Source organism: Rhinolophus sinicus, linkage group LG01 (genome assembly GCF_036562045.2).
Source record: "Rhinolophus sinicus isolate RSC01 linkage group LG01, ASM3656204v1, whole genome shotgun sequence".
Taxonomy (NCBI): Eukaryota; Metazoa; Chordata; class Mammalia; order Chiroptera; family Rhinolophidae; genus Rhinolophus; species Rhinolophus sinicus.
This window is the reverse complement of record NC_133751.1, coordinates 184,402,210-184,422,526: the sequence shown is the minus strand read 5'-3', so window position 1 is coordinate 184,422,526 and position 20,317 is coordinate 184,402,210. Positions and strand designations below refer to the sequence as shown.

The following is a 20,317-nucleotide window of genomic DNA, read 5'->3' as shown; positions in this document are numbered from 1 at the left end:
TTGCTTAGATACATGGAAACCAGGGGAGGGCAGTCCCATTGGCTGGCAGGCTAGGGACTCCCTGAAAGAACGGTTCCAGCTGTCCCAGTGGAGGATATTCTTATCCTTCTCCCCACTTCATGGATTTCCTGGGAAGATTTCACACCACTTAATAATTTGCAATGAGATCCCCCTCCCCCCGGAATTTCACTTAAAAAAAGAGAGTCTTAAGCTTATCCAATTTAAAAATATATACATTAACCAATACCAAGAATAGAAAGGGTCTTTTTTACCTTGCTCGTTGAGGAGTTCCTAGAAGGAACTTTGAATATGTAACTTTAAAAAAAATGCATTTTTAAATTTAAGCTGTGAGGTCTCTAAGTACCTCATTTTTCCTGTCTGTAAAATGGAAGTCAGAAGCTCCGTTTCCCATATCTTACTCAGAGCCATTATGACAAATTTAACTAAAGATTTAACTACTGTTTTTGAAAAATTAAATATCTGAGTCTCTGACTACTTGGATTTTGTTTGTTTGTTTTTGTATTTTTTAGCACCACCTCTTCCTATGTACATCTTCCCCCAGTTCTCTGTAGCTTTGTGTTTAACTAAGTAGTTCAATTTGTTCTCTGAAAGAATGAACCATGGGAGTTTAGTATACCTGAACCCAAGGCACACACGGGATTTTTGCCTCAATGTCATTTAATTTTCTTTTCGATTTAACGTCATCTCACTGTGTAACATAATCCTAGCACTTTGGCTCTACTACATATACCCACCATTCTGTGCTTGTCACCAAATGAGGTGATGTCTGGTCCTCAGTCCTCGTGCGTACTGTGGGGTAGAGTTAGGAACAGTTAGAGTGTCCGAAATACAAACAGGAAGCTCCTAAGCTGAACTGGCTTGAAGAGGCCTTTAATTTGGCCAGCACACATATTTCAATTTTGTTTTTAAGTTGAATGCTTTTAGATAGATCGTGTGCTCTTCAATTAACCTTGCCCCCATTATTTCCACCTTGCTGCATTTCTGATCTCTGGCCTGGAGAGCATGTATTTGGGTTTGTGACGCCCATGTTGGCGGCCGCCTCCTCTCCCAAATGCTGTGATGTGGGGACAACCTTTATTTCTTCATCATAGTCTCAAGCTGGTTTGCTTTCTATTCTCACCCAGACTGTTTTTCAATTCTTTCTAGATTTCTCTGCATTTTGAATATCATTGTTTGGGATTCTATCTTATAAAGCAGCTTCCAAATTGCATCTCAGTTTCTCCTAGTCATTCAGGTTCTGTTGTTGATCACAAAATCTGGGATGAAAAAGACCGTCTGGACTTACCCTTCTCCCTGCCCTGGGCTGAGCAGTTGCCCCCAGAGCACTGTTCATTCCTTATTGGTTGGTATTTACAACATTTTCCAATTTGGAAACTGCCTCTTGAGTTTCCCTAGCATGCAAGCCTCTTCTTGGTCTAAGTGGGAATGAAATGGGACAATACCAAACAAAAAGTGGTGTTTTTTTTTTTAGTCAGACAGCCCTCATTAACAAAAGACTGCTATTGTCATGCCTTCTTTTGTCACTCCCAGAGGCCCAACTGGTCAGTGGTGAGAAAAACTCCTTTTTGTGGAAGAAAAACATGTAACCAGTTCTAAGGTTTCTCAGCCTGACATGGAAGCATGTTGTATAGAATCCCATTAAATACTTTCACTACGTATTTTTTGTGGAAGTGGATTTTATATGACTTGTTTCACTGAGGAAGTGATGCTTTTTGTGTGAAGAACTCCAGGGCATTATAATAAAGTACTTTCCTGAGACTCAAGTAATTTGCTTTCTTCCTACCCTTGGCACTCAAACACTGCCAGCAAGGCACTTGGCCTTCATTTTCTAATGCTTTCAGGATGCTATTCTACATTAGTGGTGTTTAAAAAAATTTATTCTTTTTATTGGCTACCCTGTATTACTAAGGATATCATTTAGGTTGACCAGATGGTGATTTTCAGGGTCATTCTTTTCCTGTTAAAAATGCCATCCTTTTGTATTCCTTCTTTTCTCCAATCTGCAATTACTTTTTTTTAATTTTTAAAAACTGCTGAGTATTAAGTAAAGGTCCAGGGTCATTATCTTGTTAACATATATAGTAATTATTTTTAAACTAATAACTTTATCTTACTGTATGAATTAGCTACTGTTAAAATATTTCTCAAAAAAAACTTCTAGAAAGGAGGGAGGGAGGGAGGGAGGGAGGGAGGGAGGGAGGAAAGGAAAGCAAACGAAAGGTAAGAAAGACACATTATATAGACTTAAAATGTCCTTGTATAGTTTTCCTGTGAAAGAGGAGCAGAATGTGAGACATTTGTCTGCTTACCCAAGATGTGCCTGCCTACATTTTTCTCCTACTTTGGCGCCCATGATTTCTTTTTAATGTTCCCTATTCACAGAGACTAGGACTTTACAAATATTAGAATTTGAGGACCACTAGACATCTCATTGTAATCCCTTCTCAATTTACAGATAACCTGCCTGACCTTTAGAGACATTATTTAATCCCAGCCAGTATTGGACCTTCAAGAATTGTGAGCCCCTTTGCAATATTTTAAATGTGTTTGCATGTTAACACAGGGCTGCACAGTACAGTCTGGCTCAAGGCAGTGCTTCTGAAAGGGTGCCCCCCTACCCCCAAGGCCTTCATGATCACCGCATTGAATAACATCGCATTGAATAACATCGGAATCACCTGGGAAGCGTTAGTCCCTTTTCAGTTTTCTTCCCCCAGTCCTGTCTAAGTCAAGGAGAAAGACCCAGCTTTGTGGTCATTATGTCTTTGACACCTAAGGGTTGATACTCTTTCCTTCTTTTCCTCCTGCTGCTCCATCTTTTCCTTTCTTTTTTTAATCTCTAATAATGAGAGAACAGATCTATCTCAGGCCCAGAGTTTATGACAGGCAAACATCCAGCTAAAAGTTAATGATACCATTTTGATTTTGTTGTTTTCAATTTTATGATTATCTTTTATTGATGGACATTTACAGGAAAGGTATTTTTAAATATGTGCAGCCTTAATACAGAATGCCATAATGAGGCAATTAAAAATGATAATAATGGGGAAATGATTGTGCATATGGAATACTGATTTGGTAAAAACGCATGAAGGTGGAATGAAAATGAAGTTTGAGAAATACTGGTGTGTTAGAAAATTCAAGGGACTTGGAGTCAGAAAACCTGAAATTTAGTCCTGACTTTGTAAGTATAACCAAGGCAAACTGCTAAACTGCATTTTCCCATCTGCAATGTGGGGATTATAATAATAGGATTGTTATAATCAGATGATATATGGATGTGAAAGTGCTGTGTAAACTGTCACATGCTATACAATGGTATTTTCTATTCTGTGGTCGGGAGGCTTTTGTTTAAAGCCCTAAACTAGTACTTCCTTTTGGCCTTATTCTTCCTTACAATTTGATTCAGTTTTCTGAGCAGAAGCATAGTAGCTTCTTAGTTGTTCAAATGGGGCTGTCACTTGTGCCTTACTCATGGCACATTGAAAAATTTTTCCTGCTGGTTGTCTAACAGTGGGGACATAAAACTTTCTCATTTTTTTGTACGTGTGTGCACGTGTTAGCTTTTAAATAAAATTTGAAAAAGCAAACTTAGTCCATAGTATGTAGTATGTCAACCAACCCTTCTGGATAAAGATAATACATTTGCCTTAATTATTTTTTTAGATACATTTTAAAAAATTCAAATATTTTATCACTCTCCTGAAATAATTGTGTGCGTTTGTGATGTATGTGTGTATGTGTGTGTTGGTATCCAGGGATGAAGGAAGTTTGGGTTTTGTATAGAAGTGAGAACACTGGGGACAGTTTGCTTCTGAAAGTAGAAGCTGTGAGGCTAAAATGACTCATTAACAATGTACTATCACATGTTAGAGGAGAAGAAGACGGGGACTTACCGAGGTAGGAAGTCCTAAACTTAGTAACAGGACCTTCCAGCCTGGCTTCCAGGGAAACCCAGCTTATGCCCCACAGGTGATGGAGCGCAGGGCAGCACGTGTGTTCTCTGGGTCATGGACTCTTATCCCAGCCTGGGACAAGGCTGGTAGGCGGTACCTGTAGATAAAAGGGAGGTAGATCTCCCTGACATGGAGACCACAATGCCTGTGTTGGGTCAGAACCCCTGAGGCTGCTCAGATCTCCATGCTGCGTAAGACAGGTGCCATATTGACAAGGATTTGGGAGCCCAGAGTGTCTGGTCCAAAGAGTCACGTGTATACTGCCGCACCTGGAACCTTGGTAGAAAAGAGGGCACAGCTGGGTCTCTGTCTAGGAGAGGCCTCCAGGGCTTTAGCCATCTCTGTTTTTGTGGGTTGAGGTGCTGTCTGGATCAGAATGTAGACACAGCTCTCCCCTCGTTCTAGGTAAAGTGGGGTGGGGTCCCTGAAGCTCACAGTTTCTAGTTTGTCCTGGCACCAGACTTTCAAGGGGAAACAGAAATGGAGAGGGACACCATGTCAGCCTTTCAACCCACATCTGTAGAGATTTGTCGGGACGTACCTTTGGCTCAACCTTCCACATGAGAAATTTGATTCTGGGGTCAGGAATGTGACAAAACGCTTGAGTATGCAGCTGGGTTTTTGCCATTGATGTGATTTGCAGGGAAGTGTGGCTGTAAAATGCTTGAGATCATGAGTTGGACGGATTCCCCATCTGGAGAGCCATACCTTTCTCTACAAAATTAAATATTTATGTACTTTCAAGGTTGAGTTTTGATTTTCTAGAAGCGGAGAGCAACTCACTCAACTATTAAACAACAACAATAACAACCATAAAATCCTTCGGATCAAGTGGTAACATTTCTGGGTTCATAACAAATCACTTTATTGGAAAACATTGTTTTGTCCTTTAAAGAAAATCAAACCCATCGTCAAACATTTCAAGAACTGGCTGACGCTCCAGTGCTGGCCAGTGGACACCGTGGAAATGGCAGAGGCTACGGGCTGGTGTTGCCCTTCGGCACGTCCTGTGACCACAGAGCTTCACCATCTCCTCCTCGTCCTCCTCGCACGCTCACGTGCCTCCACTGTGGCTTTCCCAGCAAGCGCTGACTGACTTAATTTTAAAAACACTTTTTATTTTGAAATAATTATAGATTCACAGTAAGTTGCAAAAATAACACCTAGAGTCGCCTGCACCCTTCATCCAGCTTCCCCCAGTGGTGACACCTTATTCTGTAGCCGTCAGATGACTTAGTTCATTTGGAGACACTTGCTCTGAGGGAGTGGGGTGGGTGTGGTAGGAGAGAACCCCTAGAAAGGTGGGGTGAACTTACAGGACAAAGGTAGCTGTGGGCAGGGGGGCGGAAGGGGGAGCTAGAAGCAATCCAGGCCTCCCTCACACCAGCTGCTTTACACTCCAGGCCGCTGAGCTGTTAAAATGAAAAGCCAATTATCTTTTGTGTAAATGACAAAAATAAGGAATAAAAATGTCTGCTTCATATGCTGATACACAAAACGTTGCACATAAAAGGACATCTAAGCACTTGTTGACAGTTTGGGGGAGAAGGAGGACAGGGAGCTGGGGACGAGGGAGAAGCTCAACAGTTTGGATTATTAACAGTTGTCTGCAATTACAGTACAATTGCTGTTCTTTTAGTGCGGCCAATAAATTAACCCCCTTCTCCCTTGCCTAACCTATTAGGCAAAATACGTATAGGAACCAGAAAGAGAGAGGTTACAAATCAGGCTTATCATTGATAAAGCTGGATTCGGGCCCAGTTGGGAAATGCCATCTCATTCTGCCTTTCCAGTATTTAGCCTATCACCACCCTCTGCTGGCTTCTGGGCTCACCAGTCCGTGGGAACATGTCTGTTCCCCAGAACAGCAGGTCACCAGGATTCCCCATGGCCTACCTGGCAGGGGCAGAGTAAATCCCTTAAGGGTCAGGGTGATGGCAGATGAGTGAGCACTGCACTGGTTTTTCTTTTTTCTTTTCTTTCCGTTTTTCTTTTTGTTGTTGTTCTTCCAGTATCATTGATCACATTCTCTATTGGGCAGGAGTGAGGGAAGGCAGTCAAAGGAAGTTTGACCAAAAAGCTTTACTCCCAGGATATCCTGGAAGATACTGACTTCTGGTAGTGGAGGCCCCTCAGGAAACAGGACAAGGGAAAGCTTCCCCTGCACAGCATGGAGTCTGAGGAAGAGGGAGCATTGTGCCCAGTGGGATTCCAGGGGAGGGGACGGAGCTGCTCAGCAAAGCCTGGGGAAGGGCTCAGGGTGCAGGAAGGAAGCCAGGAGTCAGCAGGGATGATGTCACGTTGGTCTGACTCGGGAAAGCATGCGTGCATGAGAACACTGGCCAGAAAGGGGTGAGGAAACATCCGGGTAGGGGCGAGACCAGGGTATGTTTGGTTCTAGTGGGTCCTGAAGTCACCCAACCTCACCTGCCAATAAAAATAGAATTTGAGGACTGTAGACCGGTAGCCTTATTGGAAGAGGAGTCCGGGAGTCCCCCATTATCTGTAGGAGACGTGTACCAAGACCCCCCGTGGATGCCTGAAACCGCGGATAGGACTGAACCCAATATATACAATGTTTTTTCCTATATGCACCTATGATAATGTTTAATTTTTAAATTAGGCACAGTGTGAGATTCCCGATTGAATATGTTTGCACCACGGTTAGCCATGGGCAACTGAAACCATGGAAAGTGAAACTCTGGCGAAGGGGGGAACTGCTGTGTAGATGGAGAGATGAGAACAGAAGAGTCGTGGCTCCAAAAGACTCTGCTTGGCAGGCCCCTTCGCCCTTCACTGGTCCGCCTGTCCACTTGCCTCTGCTCTGCCACTTCACATCAGAACAGAGCTCACTCCTGTCCCTGAAGTCAGATGGCCGCTGCTGATCAGAGTATGTCATCCATCACCAAGGGAGGAAGACATTGGAATAATCACACTTGTTCACCATAAACCACTGGGATTATTGAGAAGAAAGGAGAGAAAGCTTAACTTTGTAGCTGTGCTTCATTTCCCTTCTGGGATTTCTTTTTTTGGTTATCTTTTTAGAATTCTCTCAGCGATGCCTTGTTCATGAATAGTTGTTAGTTGCTCTTCTCGTGAGGGGGAGTGAAGTCAGCAAGGACTTATGTCACCATCTTGGTGACATCGCTCTCCTGGTTTGCTTTCTTTAATTCATTCATTTAATGTCTCCCTCTTTCTCCTTCCCTTCCTTCCTCTCTTCCTTTTTTGAGGAATTTCGATGTGTCAAGCAGAGACCTAGTTGCTGAAGAGAGACTATTTCTTCAGTGAGTTTCCTAGTCACATCTGAAAGAGTCAAGGAGTTTTCCTATCCATCTCATAGCTCTTTTATGTACTTCCCCAAAATGTTCTTGTCACAGCTTTTCCCCGGAAGTTTGCAGTTACTGCTCAAAAGGAATCTAACATGGAAGAGACATTTCAGATTGAGAACACTTAAAACCTTCAGATACCTGTATTTTCATTTGTTACTAATCTCTCGGTTTTATAACTTTCCTGCTGTGTGTGTAGCTGGAGTTTTAATCTTGCTAAGCAAAGAAGTCACATTTCATAGTCTCTATTTATTAACATTGAGTAAATGTATCATTTTTTAAAGGTGTTTTTAACCTCAACTTCTTTTCTAATAGATTTATGTTATTCCTTCCATTGGGGAAAAAAATGAGGGAACTAAAGAAAAGAAAACATTAATGGGTCTTTCCATGTCACATAGCAAATCATCTGAGGCCAGAGATTAGACTAAGGCTGTCAGTTAAGGCCTTGATAATGTGTTACTGCATGTGTTTTACGTATTAGATACATCCTAGTATGTAAAAGTGGTAGGTAGCTTATGGTCGTCAGTGGTGGCAATTTTTAAAAATACAGATATGATGAGCATCCATTTCTTTTGTTCTGCCCCAGGACTTACCGTATTTCCCCGGTAGGAAAATAAGACCTAGCCAGACAACCAGCTCTAATGCATCTTTTGGAGCATAAATTAATATAAGGCTTGGTCTTATATAAGACCGGGTCTTATATTAATTTTTGCTCCAAATGACGCATTAGAGCTGATTGTTTGGCTAGGTCTTATTTTGGGGAAACACGGTATTGGCGAGTTGCCCTTTTCCCTGTTGAGAGATGGGAATAATATCAATAAATTTATCAGGCCACATTTGTCTGATTCTGGCTTGCTATGTGGCTAAAGGAAAAACCTTTCTGGGAAGAGTGATGCTTCTTTAACAGCAAATGGATTGATTTGATGTAAGTGTGATTTGCAATAGGGGGTACTTAACCCTCCATTTAGAATCAAATGCCAGAATCCAAGAAGCCGAATTAGGATTTTACAAAGATAAGACTTGTTTGATTTGCAAGATGGGAGGAAAGATTCTGGGATTAAGATATATCTGAAAACTGACTTTGTTTACCTTTAACATCTGCCGATTTGCAGCCTTGCAGTGACAGTTACTGGCACTACCGGGGGATGGTGGCAGGATACCAGAGAGACCGCGGCGTATCTTCACATGAAGGAAAGAGTCAATGAACCCTGTTCATTGGGTGTGCCTGAGATTTGTCGGTGACACAGATTTGGTGATAGAAGCAGTGGGATTGGGTCATATGACCAGTGAGAGGGAAGTGGTGACTCAGCTGAGGGCGGGGCGGGAGGGGGGGTGAAGGTGGGGGGGGACGGAGTCCTAGACTAATAAGTTGGTGGTTTAATTTCCATGAGGTATAGCAGTAGCACGGTATTTCTTTCATTTGAAAGTGTTCATTTTGATACTTGTAGGTGACTCAGGAAAGCAGAGTGAAAAATTAGCAACAATGGGATGCTTTAAAATTTGTGACTGCAGATGAGAGTGTCACATTTGTGTGATGTATTTAAAACTTCTGCCTTGGGTTAGACCCCTGGCATGACTTTCTAGAAGTCCACACCAAACAACAACTCTTTGTTATCCAGACCTTGCTCTGCTAGCTATGCTTTCTTCCACTATGACGACGCCTGGACCAAGGGCAAGATTTTTATGGGAGGCTATCAACAACGGGTTCATCTGTTCAGCTTACATGGTGGTGGCTTCCCCAGAGCTAAGACGTTAATGAAGCATCCTTTCCCTTGAAGCCAGCCTGCCTCTCCCCCACCTTCCCTCTCCACCCAGGCAGAGAGCGAAGCGCTCTCTCTCATGATTTTGCAGAGTTAATAATGCTGCTCTATTGATTTTTCGTGAGCCTCTCAGTCATGGGGGACTGTGTGGGGGATGGGCCCAGCACTCAGAGTGTGCTTCCTGCAACTCTTTCCAGCCCTGGAGCTTTTGTTTTGAATCTGGAAGCTTCCGACCAGGGCTAGATTTCCAAAGGTCAAATGTGCCCGCAAATTTTGTCCTTAATGAGTTAGTTCTGCCCTGGAGCCCTCACTGAACTTGCCAGCATTCCACCTGAGCGGAGCAGCAGCAGCAGCTTCATAACCAGATCCAGTTGCTTGACACTCCACCCTTGAGAAGTGCCTCGAGGAGCCGCTGAGGGTTATTGGCCAGGAGAATGTGGTCATAAATGCATGTCTACAGGAATGGGTGAGGTTTCCTCTTTGCTTAGAAAGCCAGAAAAACATCAACAGAGAGAGGCTACAAAGGAGAAAAACATACCCAGGCACTGAACCTTTGGTCCCCTCACCAACAACACATTTGATGGTTTTTATGAGGGAATTTCACCTTTTTTTTTTTTATAGGGAGATACATTTTTTTCAATCACCTCCTTTCCTTTTGTTCTTCTCTTTCATATTTTCTTGTCCTCCTCTCCTTTTATTTGAAACCAGAGAAACTGACCTCTGAGGAACTAATGTTTCTTTTATTTGATGATGAGACTTTCTTAACTCGTGGTTGATCTTTTCACTGTGGCTACCAGGAAACTCAGAACTGAGTTTAATTCTGTGCTTTACTCAGTAGCACTTTTTTAGCTAACTTTTTTTTGTAATATTTATCTCCATGTTCTCATTTTAAGGTTTGTTATATGTGTGCGTTAAAGTAGCGCGGATGTAAAAAGGAAAATGCCTCATGATTTTTAAAAAATATTTAGGTTCAGTAATATTACTTGGCAACATTAATATGACCATGGGAGCTCACTAGTATCTTTTCAGCTCTTAATCTTTCCCTGAATTATGATTTAGGATCTAGAAAAACAGAGATTGCCACTTAGTAAGTATACTTATAAAGCTGAGTCCAGAGCAAATCAGCAACATTATTGTCAGCCAGAAACACTGGGCATTTTCTAGGCCCTAGGGGTGCATTTCTTGCGTACCCTATGCATCAGAACCCCTAGACTTCTTATCCATTTCCAAATACATAGCAGAGACTTTCATGTGTATATGCCATTGCACATGTTGTAGGATCTTTCTAGAATGTCATTGCTCCCTTTCTCCACTTGACTAAAGCTCAGTCATTTTTCAAGATCTAGCTGAAATATAACGTCTTCACATGGCCTTCTCTGGTTTCTCCAGGAGAGTAAATTGGTTCCTTTTTTATGTTGCTACAACAAACACTTTACTCATTCTAGGTATTAGTCATACAAAGACCGTTATTTTTACTTGGATGTATTTCTATCCCCTTGTCCCTACTATACCAGGCTCACCTTGTAGGCAGATATTGACTCCCTGACATCTCTAGCAAAGTGTCTGGTATAAAGAAGCAGCTCAGTAAATAACTGCTACATTAATATAAAGGAAGTACAAGGTATATTAATAGTACCTGCCCCTGAAAGGCCAACAGAATTCACATGGGTGTAACCTGTTTACCTAGCGGAGTTCCGATCTGATCCAGTCACCCCAGAGAAGAGCATGTAATGAGAGGTAATAGGGGCTTCTAATCGAGATTTTTAAAACATTCGTATAGGAGATATTGATTGAGAAATTACAGGTTATGACAAGCACTGTGCTTAGCCCAGGGGAAGTTTAAAATTTGGTCCCGACCTCCTCCAGGCTCTCGTAGATCTGACAGCTTTTACTTCCTCCTGCTTGACATTTCCTGGTGCCATGTCAGCAGAGTCCCCATTCTTGTTTGAGATGCTTCTTCAGGGCACGGATTCAAGCCGAATGGCCCTGGGCCGGAGTAGCTGAACAGAAGACTAATGCAAGTGCTGCTCAGTCATAATTTCCTTCCGCTGGGTTGCTCCTCAGATAAGGGGTTTCCTAGGAATACTCTGTAGGATGTGTTACCACAGTCCCCACCAGCCCTACTGTCCCTTCTTGTCTGTTTCACTAATGGAGCTTATCCTGCTGGTCCCTGTAGGAATTTGAGTTTGCAAATCCTAACTTGCTTGTATCAGGAAGGGCAGTGTTAACTTCTAGAGGAAAGCATCCTCCGAAACAACACCTGTGTAGCACAGCATCCCAAGGACGACCGTGTGGCCTTGTATCATGGGACGTCATCTAGGAGATGAGGCAGAGCTGCAGTCCAGAGTCTGAGACAGATACTGGAGGCATGGGGCTTCCAGCAGGAGAGGGGTCGGAGGAGTAAATTCCGTCTTCTTCGTGTGTTGCGTCCCTTCGACAAGCAAGAGTTGGTCATGAGAAACCACGGGCCAAAGGGGACATGCCTTAGGAAGGCCACAAAGCTAATTACAGAGGAGGAGCTGGTAAAAATCCCGCTGACGTTGGTCTGTGGGGTCTCCATGACACGCATTGCCTTTGATTTTACATACCTGTAAAAAGTCCCAAAGGTGAAGGATTTTGATATCCAAGATTGATTAGACACCCCATCTCAACAAGATGCTTAATTCCCTGATTTTTAATGAAGATGGTCTTCCTCTACCACAGATTTCTGAATCACAGTAACCTTTATCCACCGGCCATTGTTCTCTTCAGGTCGTTACCACTAGATGATTATAGACAACACCACTTCAAAACTCATGCTCAGGTTCCATGTAGAGAACAGGGCCAAGTGTCGGTTTTGCCCTCACGCTGATTGATCTACTGCCCGACGTTTGATGGCTCCCCTTGGTTGGAGGTGTGTGACTTGAGGAAAGCCAGCTATTGACATCCAGGGTTTTACACGGGAATGGGATGCTTGCATTTCACCTGTTTTCCATTGCTGCTTTCCCCTCCTTTTCTCCTTGCTGCTTCCATTCCTTTCCTAGCTGCATTTTCTATTTTAATCTTGAACAAAAGGGATGAGTGATTGATAGTACTGATATTGAAAATGAGCCAAGAACCTCTATTCTGAAGGGCATTGAGGGTGGGAGAATGCTGAATGTGGTTTAATCAAATTTATATTTTTATGTTTACTAAAGTTAGGAAATGTTTTTAAAATGTTGGATAACGGATTCAATTCCCACTTAAAAATAAAAAGTATATCACTTCTAGTTTTCATGTATTTGGCATTAATCCAATAAACAAAATTAAATCCTCAGGGTAAACTGTATTTATAAATTTTCTCAGTCCCTGTCTTAAAAAATGGTACTAGTTACATTTCTTCCTATCTTAGTGATTGCACTTGATGTTGACGGGTTGGAATGATTGAAATCCTATTTACTTTAAAAAAAAAAAATCCAACAAGATACGGCATAGCTTGGGCAAATCTCAGATATCTCCTAATAAAGGGTGTTATCAAAATGAAGATCGCTTGTCCCAGTGTCCCTAGGAGAAATTACATAGAGATATGTAGTCGAAAGGCTTGTGAAATGAAGTTTGGGATTGGTTATTGTGTTCCCAATTTGGGAAGATCAGGAATCCTATTCCTTCAAGGTTACTGAGGTTATGACAGTTTGTTGAACTTTCAGAATGTTTTGAGGTACTGGTGGAAGGTTCAGAGTTGGACCAGAAAAAGCTTAATTATTAGTAGCCAAGAAACTTTTGGTTCTGTTTCTGGTGTTATTGACCGTATGACTACAGAACTCTGGAAAACCCAGTTTTCTTTACTAGGGTGGATTCCCCACAAATGGGATGGGGATTTTAATCCTTGCTGCCTACATGGTCTCACAGGGGGACTCTGAGGTTCCATGATAAATACTGATGAGCATTTTCAGAAGCTTTTCACAGTAAAACTCTCTGTAAAAAAGTATATGTCATTTCATATAGATTGGATTAGAAAAGTAGCAGTTTCACCTGACTGCTATAGTTATGGCTTTGTTCCTGATTCTGTCACCCTGTTTTGTAGAGAAAATGGAAGGTTTCTATAGATCTCTGATTCAGTGGCTGTGGGGTGAGAGCTCAGTGTGCTTTTAAGAATAGTCCAGATAGCGCATCCCCTACTTTAGCAAAACGGATCCTTTCGTTCACATAGTTGCTTGTACATGCTGGTACTGTAGATGTCATTTCCATTTTCTTTCTTCAAAAAGCACATGCAAGGACTCAAGTTATTGAAGATCAAGCCAAAAATGGCCAAATGTCATGGCAATCGCAGATCTAAGACACATCAAAATCTCTCTTTAATTAAGGCAGTGGTTTGCTGGGGCCCACATTCCAGGATTCTCAGTAGAGAAAACATGTTTTCTTTATAGGGGAGTTTTATTAGCAGCAATGTTCTGGTATGTGGTTCAGGTTAATTAATGATGTAGTCAAACGGGTGTCTTGCCATGAGTTTTATTCCAGTAAGTAGGGCATATCCTATCATGCCAAAAAAAGAACCCTTAATTTGGACCATTAAGACCCATCTGTCACCAAGGTAGCTTCAAAATTCTTAATGTGGATACTGCCTTAGAATTCTTTCACCATAAACTATTAAGTAGCCTGTGCATTGGTTTCAATGGCTATGTGCTGTTCGAAAATATTGTGTTGGCTGAGATGATTGAGACCTCAAAGACTCAGCCCACCCACAAGCTCTGGTGGAGTTGACCTTCATTGTGTAAGGAGATTTGTACCAAGAACCACCTTTCTCCCATGAGTGTTTTTATTAATTTTAAATCAAGGTGGTGTTTTAAAACTTAATTTATGTTGTGCATATGTAGCAAGCTTCCTTGGAGGTTGAAACAACAAAGCAACCGGATTGGAAATTAGATTTTTCCCCTTATGCTGCTAATGTAGTTCTTGTTCCACTGGGATTTTCCCTTTGCAGGGGCTGATGATTTCTTTGAAACTATATGGAAATTGGTTCAGACAGGAACAAAGGGGAAAGGGGACAGCAGTAATGATTTAAATTGTCTCTTCTTTAGTGAACGCCTGGTGCGCCTGGAAATGCGTGTCGTCCGGTATCAGCCAAGCTACCTAAGGTGAAGTAGCCAGAGCTACTGGAATGCAAACTTGATTGTCAAGTTGGGCCAAATTGTTAATTTGAAATCTGCTACATTGTAATGTGGTTCCGAAACGGGCCAAACACACAATTTTAGTTTTCTTTACATGATGGAAAAAGCTTCCCTTTCTCCCTCATCTCTTCCAGCCAGCACGTGAAAGATTCCTGTTGCCTAACGTAATGAGAAAGAGAGGGGCATGGCTTTGTGACTGTGGGAACAATGGCAGGTTTAGAAAAAGGCATCCAAAATACATTAAAAAGAATCTACGTTTCATTGTCAGAGGCACGTGTACACACACATACACACACACACACAAACACACACGACCCTGTAAAGCTTATATTGAAGATTTTTCACCCTTAGCTCTTGCCTGGTTCAAACACCATACACTTTTAATTGGATTCTGGCTCACTTCCAGGTGCAGTGTTTGAGGATTCCTTATCTGTGAAATAATGGTCCTGAAATAAAGGGCACCTCTCAGTAGAGATATCTTTTTATGTAAAATTCTTAAAGGGAATTGAAAGGAATGAAATGCTTCTGCGCTTAGGAATTTATGGGAAAGTCACCAAAATGGGCCAAAACAGGAATTTCCAAGGACCTCACCTGTGTAAGAGCAGTGTGCAGCTGCTTAGGATGACAGAAAGCACAAGCTGTATTTGAGTGGGCTTTGCATGGAAGGACTTTCATTTAAGTACTGATGAATGTGGGGATGCCAATATTGGGGACCAAATTGATGTGACCCTCAAATATTTTGGAGTCCAGTGGCCAGAGTTGCCTTTATTTAGGTGACGGAAAAGGCACTAAATGATACGAAGTAGGTTGAGCCTCTCTCTTGAATCTATTCTCTTAGGACAGCAGTTAAGCATCTGGTGCGTTGGCCAGGAGAGGGGTGAGTTCTGTTCATCAGAGTGACACTCAGGGGTGTGATGCAATATGCACTGCTGAGAAGAAATGCCCTCTTTGCATCTGTCTGAAAGGGGCAGACGTGAGGACCAAGACTGATTTCTTTGTCTTGAGAAGAGGCTCTGTTTTACTCCTGCGTGATGAGTATGAATCAGCAAGGGCCTTCTGAGTTCTACTTGAGCCCTTTGACCTAATGAGGTGGGCATTTTAGGATACATTTCCTGGTGGAGCGACCAGGTCACATCTTCCCTGGAATTCCAGGATGGATTAATCAACTGATTAATCAGTTGATTCATTTATTCAGTCAACTAGTATGTTTTGGAGGCCTTTTCCAGGCATCGTGCTGAGTGCTGCGGATTCATTGGTGTAGAAGATTAAGTCTCTCCTCTCCCGGAACTTCCGTTTTACTAGGGAAAGAGAGATCATGTAGATCTGTCCAGGGCTTGGGAAGTACTCAGAAGCAAGTAATACAATAGTATGATGGAGAATGAATAGGGTGTTTGGGCTACTTTATGTAGACAGATCAAAGAAGGACTTCCTGAACTGGTGACAATGAAGCCAGCACAGAGTAGATGAACAGGATGGAGTGCAGTGACCTGGGAAGTCTGCTTTCTGGGTGCAAGAACAGCGGGCACTGTGGCTCTGAGGGAGGCCCGAGCGTGGAGTGTTGGTATGAATGGGAGAGGGTAAGCGTTGAGGAAAGCACAACCGGATCCTGGAGCGTCCGATGTGCCACGGCAAGGACGTCAGAGTGATGGCAAGTCGTTTAAGGACCACCAGCAAGAAGTTTGAGCTGGAAGGGCCTTTGGGAGTGTGGTTCACTCATTTTGCAGAGAAAGAAGTAAACTCCCTGCTCAGGTTCAGTAGTTTGGTGGGGAAGGCAGAGGTGGTGTGGGAAGGGTGCATTGCACCTGATTCCCAGGCCAGGTCTTTTCATCAGTAAAAAATGGGAGATGAAAATAGAAACTTTTCCACTTGTCTTTATTGCTTCTCTTCCTCATGGTTTCTGGAAGCCAGGAGAAAAGAGGAAGTGGCAGAAGAGGGAGGGCGTCACTCTCTGGCGTGAGGAAATGGCTTTTACTTCCTGCACAGGTACATACGCTTAGGGCTGCCCTGTGGCCTTTTAGGAACCTAATGTGCCTCTCAGTTGGGAAAACTGTCCCACACTGCAAGCTTTACAAAAATGTTTTTCAAATGAAAACCATTGAAGAGATAATAGGTAAATATGATCTATAGTTAAATCTTAAGATACTGATGTATCTCTTACAAGAAATGTTGGTAATAAATACATATACATTGTTTCTGCTGCTCTTTTCGTGAAGAAGGAAGACTTTGGCTTTTGTCTTGGACCCCTGGCTGACCAGGATTGTGGTTACTGTTGCTTTTCAATTGGATTGTTTGCTTGGGAATTGCTCCATCCATCCATCCATCCATGCATCCATCATCCATCCATCCATCCATCCATCCATCCATCCATCCATCATCCATCCATCCTCCATTTGACAAATGCTTGAAGCAGACCATGAGTCAGGGACAGGTCTAGGTGCCCTTGAAGAACCCACATTCTAGTGAAGTTCACGTTTAGGTGCTGATGTCCGTGGTGAACTAGGGAATCAGTTTCCTAGCATCTTGTTAACCTGGATTAGTGAGTGTCCTAGGCTTTATAATCGAGGCTGTGAGCCCCTGTGAAGAGGAGGGTCCACGGACCACCTTTACCCAGGTTTTCCAGCCTCCTTTCTGTACCACCCACTCGGGCAGCAGAGCCATTGTCGGTTCCTTTGCACCTGTTGTGAATGAGCCCATCTCACTTTTCAGCCTTTACCCATGCTGCTGCTATTTCACAGCAGCACAGAACTCACACTAGTAGGTTCGTTAGAAATCTCTTCACCTGGTAGATGAGGAAACTGAGCCCAGTGAGGGGTGTCACCCAGCCGGAGTTCCCTGCTTACTTAACCTTTTGTACTCAACGGCTGTGCTTTACTTTGATAATAATTTGGGATTTCTGATTTTCCCTTTCTATGCCCTTGATATATTTAGTGTCCTCTTAGAAGTACAATGAAAAGAACAGTAGTTATGTAATAGCTACAACATACATAGTGTGTGTTGCAAGCCCAGTTCTAAGCACTTGACATGTATCAAGTGATTGAACTCTCACACCTTCTTGCGTGGTAGGTTGTACTATTACCTCATTTTACAGATGAAGAAACTGAGGCACAGAGGGGTTAAGTTATTTGCCAACAGCAATGCAAGCTAGTAGGTAGTATAACCTGAATTTAGACCCAGGCGGTCTGGCTCCAGGGCCAGTACTCGTCTGCCTCTCGGTGTACGGGGGGCCAGTCTGTTTCCTTAGCTGGGGAGAGCGGCACACTGGCACACCCAGGCAGCCACTTTAATTACTTCGGGAAATTCCAAGTGCCTCAAATTAAGTAAAGGGACAATCCTCCATGTCAGGAAAAGCAGCTTAGGGCTTGGTTTCATTCATTTTTGGCTGCCATCTTCTGCAGTCTGAGGAGTAGGACAGACATTCCTCTTAGCATCTCCACATTGTCTTCTACATCCCACACCAGAGTCGGAAACTCGCTCAGTTTTGAAAATATCCTCTGTGATCACCAGCCACTAAATTGCATCTGCCGCTGAGGGCCCCAGTGGGGTTTGAACCTGTTCTTGGGAAATTCAAACTTTATGTGTGTGTGTGTGTGTGTGTGTGTGTGTGTGTGTGTGTGTACATTGTACACTGTGCTTTGGGTCAAAGAAACAATTGCATGTGTATATATATATTTTTATAGGGCATAGGGGAAAGGTATATTAACCAAACTAAGAAGGATATAACATTGTTCCAGAAGAGTCAGTGAAATGAATTTGCTTTAAAAAAAAAACAAAAACAAACCCCAGTAGCCTGAGTCAGCCTGTGCAAGTGATTTAGGAGAGGAAGGGGAGGTGATGTCATGGGTTCGGCATGTTCCCATGTGGCCACTCTGTGCAAAGGGGCCCGAGGAGGTTGGGCTGGGCGCGTACAAAGTTAACCGGAGTGGCTGGGGGTGAGTAAGAGCAGGTTTTCAGACACCACGATAGTTCCCTGTTGCTGTTTTTCAGTCATTTGGCCTTGAGTGAAGAAGGCACTCTAGCCAATTAATGTTTATTTGTTTCCTTTGGCGAGACCTGTTGGGGGAAGGGATGAGATGGGTGAGTTTAAAATTGCTGTTTTGTTTTTGCATTTTGGAAGAAGAGGCAAGTAATGTGAGTTTGGGTTTCCAATGAAGGCTCCCCTGCCCCACACCCCCACCCCCTTAAGAGGCTTAGGAAGCAGGACATGGCCAGCTGGTGCCTTGAACTGACACAGGTGCAGAGGCTGTGGGGGGCAGGGAGCCAAGAATAATTACAGGTTTCTGAAGCATCAGCCCTGCCTGACACAAGCGCTCATCGTGCAAACTGCTCTTTATGGAAAATTAATGGTGAAGCTGAAAAACTGTCAGGCCATGTTGTTCTTGGGAAGCCATCACTCCTCGGAGGGAAGGCCTTCTCCTAGGCCCCTGGGCGCTCAGGAGGTGCTGGGACAGGGTGCCATCTGTCCTGTCCAAGCAAGGACTGCTTGGCACTCATGCACAGGGATGGCTTTTTTCTTTAGGGGGTGTCTCTTCTACATTTTTTTTTCTATGTTAAACCTCACTTTCAGCCCAGATGTAGGTCTTCACTCTAGTGGAGGAGGATGTTTTATTGACTCTCAAGGCATGAGTTTCATTTTGTCTGTGAAAGTGTAATGACCGAAGCAGGGACATCTAATGAAACTTGTTTTCAAACTGTAAGGTAACAAATGGGATTTCTTCCAGTGCGTGTTGAACTAAATAGTGGCTTAGTTGCGAGATAAGATGATAGCAGATCCAAGCTTCTGATGGGATCCAGCTGTGCGTGAGCAGTGGTCTCTCTTGACCACTCAGAAGATTGAATTTAGTTACAGTCCAGTGGCCAAGTAATAGCAAGTGCCTCTTCTTAAGGGCTGATGGAGGGTAGGTGCTGCAACTGTGGGTAGAGGCCAGAGTCACAGACTTTAGATTGGTATGTTCTGCAAAGGAACATCTGAAAGAACGACCCTGGGTCCAGATGCAAAGGCCTCTGTGCACAGGCCATCTTGTCCCTCGTGGGGATCGTTTGTCTTGAGGATCCCCGACACTTGGAAGGAGCACAGTCCTGTTCCAAATGGTTGGAGGTGTGCAGGAGGGCAGTGCCATCCTTCAAGGAACGTAAGACCTGGGCCCCATCTCTGCCCAGGTTATGTGACTTTAAAATTCACATTAACATTTAGTTCATATTTGAGGTGTTTGGGGATTTCTTTTATGTGCTGCAACTAAGGAATCCTTAGAAGATGAGAGGGGTGGTTAGGCCATTTCTTTCCAAGATACCACCTTCTTCCCATGCCTCTCATCTAGTTTCCTTCCTTTCCTACCTCCCCAAGGAAAAATATACAAACAGATTTTTTCTTTGTATGTTGAGAATAGTTTGGAGAGGAGAAACGCTGAGGGGATTTCCGTAGCAGTTTTCTAAACTTCCGTGTTTGTTTAGCATTCAATTAATTTTCGCAGCATTGTCTCTCAGAATTTACAAATTACTAGAAGGAACTATTGCATTTGGTTTCAGCTCCAGCAACCAGTTGATGTAAGGAACAGTGGCAAGGAATGCAGTCTTCCACGGTCACAGGACGGGGGTTAATTTGTGGCGGTCAGCAGTTCCGACAGTGTTGTGTAATGCTCTTCTACCTCGGGCGTGCTGCTGCTGCTGGTGCTCTTTTTACCTAATAGCTAAAAAATTCAGGAAGAGGTTTTCCCTTCTCCTGCATACTTGCTTACCCACACTTTCTAATCTAAAGTCATCCTCTCCTAACCTTTCACCCTAATATTTTCTGGCAATGAAAGTCAAGAAAAAGTAAATATTTACTTAAAACTTTCATATTTATCACTTTCTAGATCTCACAGGGTTGATTCTTCTCACTGGTTCATACGTCCCCTCAGCCATGAGTTAGGTTCAGTTAGATTCTCCTCCTCAAACCCGCTTTGCACCCAGAAAGATGGTCAACAAAGTTCAAATGCTTGGTGTGTGAGGCGCTCCCATGGGCTTATTCAACTTAGTAACAATGGTGCTTCTTTCCCTCTCCTCCAACCCTGAGAAAAATGGTTCCAGAACTCTCTGGCCGTGCTCTCCACTTCCTTTCCCATCCTTCAACTCAGACCTAATTTTAAAAGACT

At 43.1% G+C, this 20,317-nt stretch overlaps 1 protein-coding gene and 1 long non-coding RNA gene across 5 annotated transcripts in view; one reads left to right on the top strand and one right to left on the bottom strand.

Moving 5' to 3' along the window:
* Positions 1–20,317, top strand: part of KLF7 (KLF transcription factor 7) — an 84,881-nt gene that overhangs the window by 12,221 nt on the left and 52,343 nt on the right. The gene's annotated exons all lie outside the window — the stretch shown is intronic.
* Positions 5,066–8,599, bottom strand: LOC141573226 (uncharacterized). The gene is made up of 3 exons (XR_012498935.1): positions 8,393–8,599; positions 5,874–6,007; positions 5,066–5,389 (listed from the first exon to the last, which is right to left on the bottom strand). It is a non-coding gene; the product is annotated as an uncharacterized LOC141573226 (long non-coding RNA).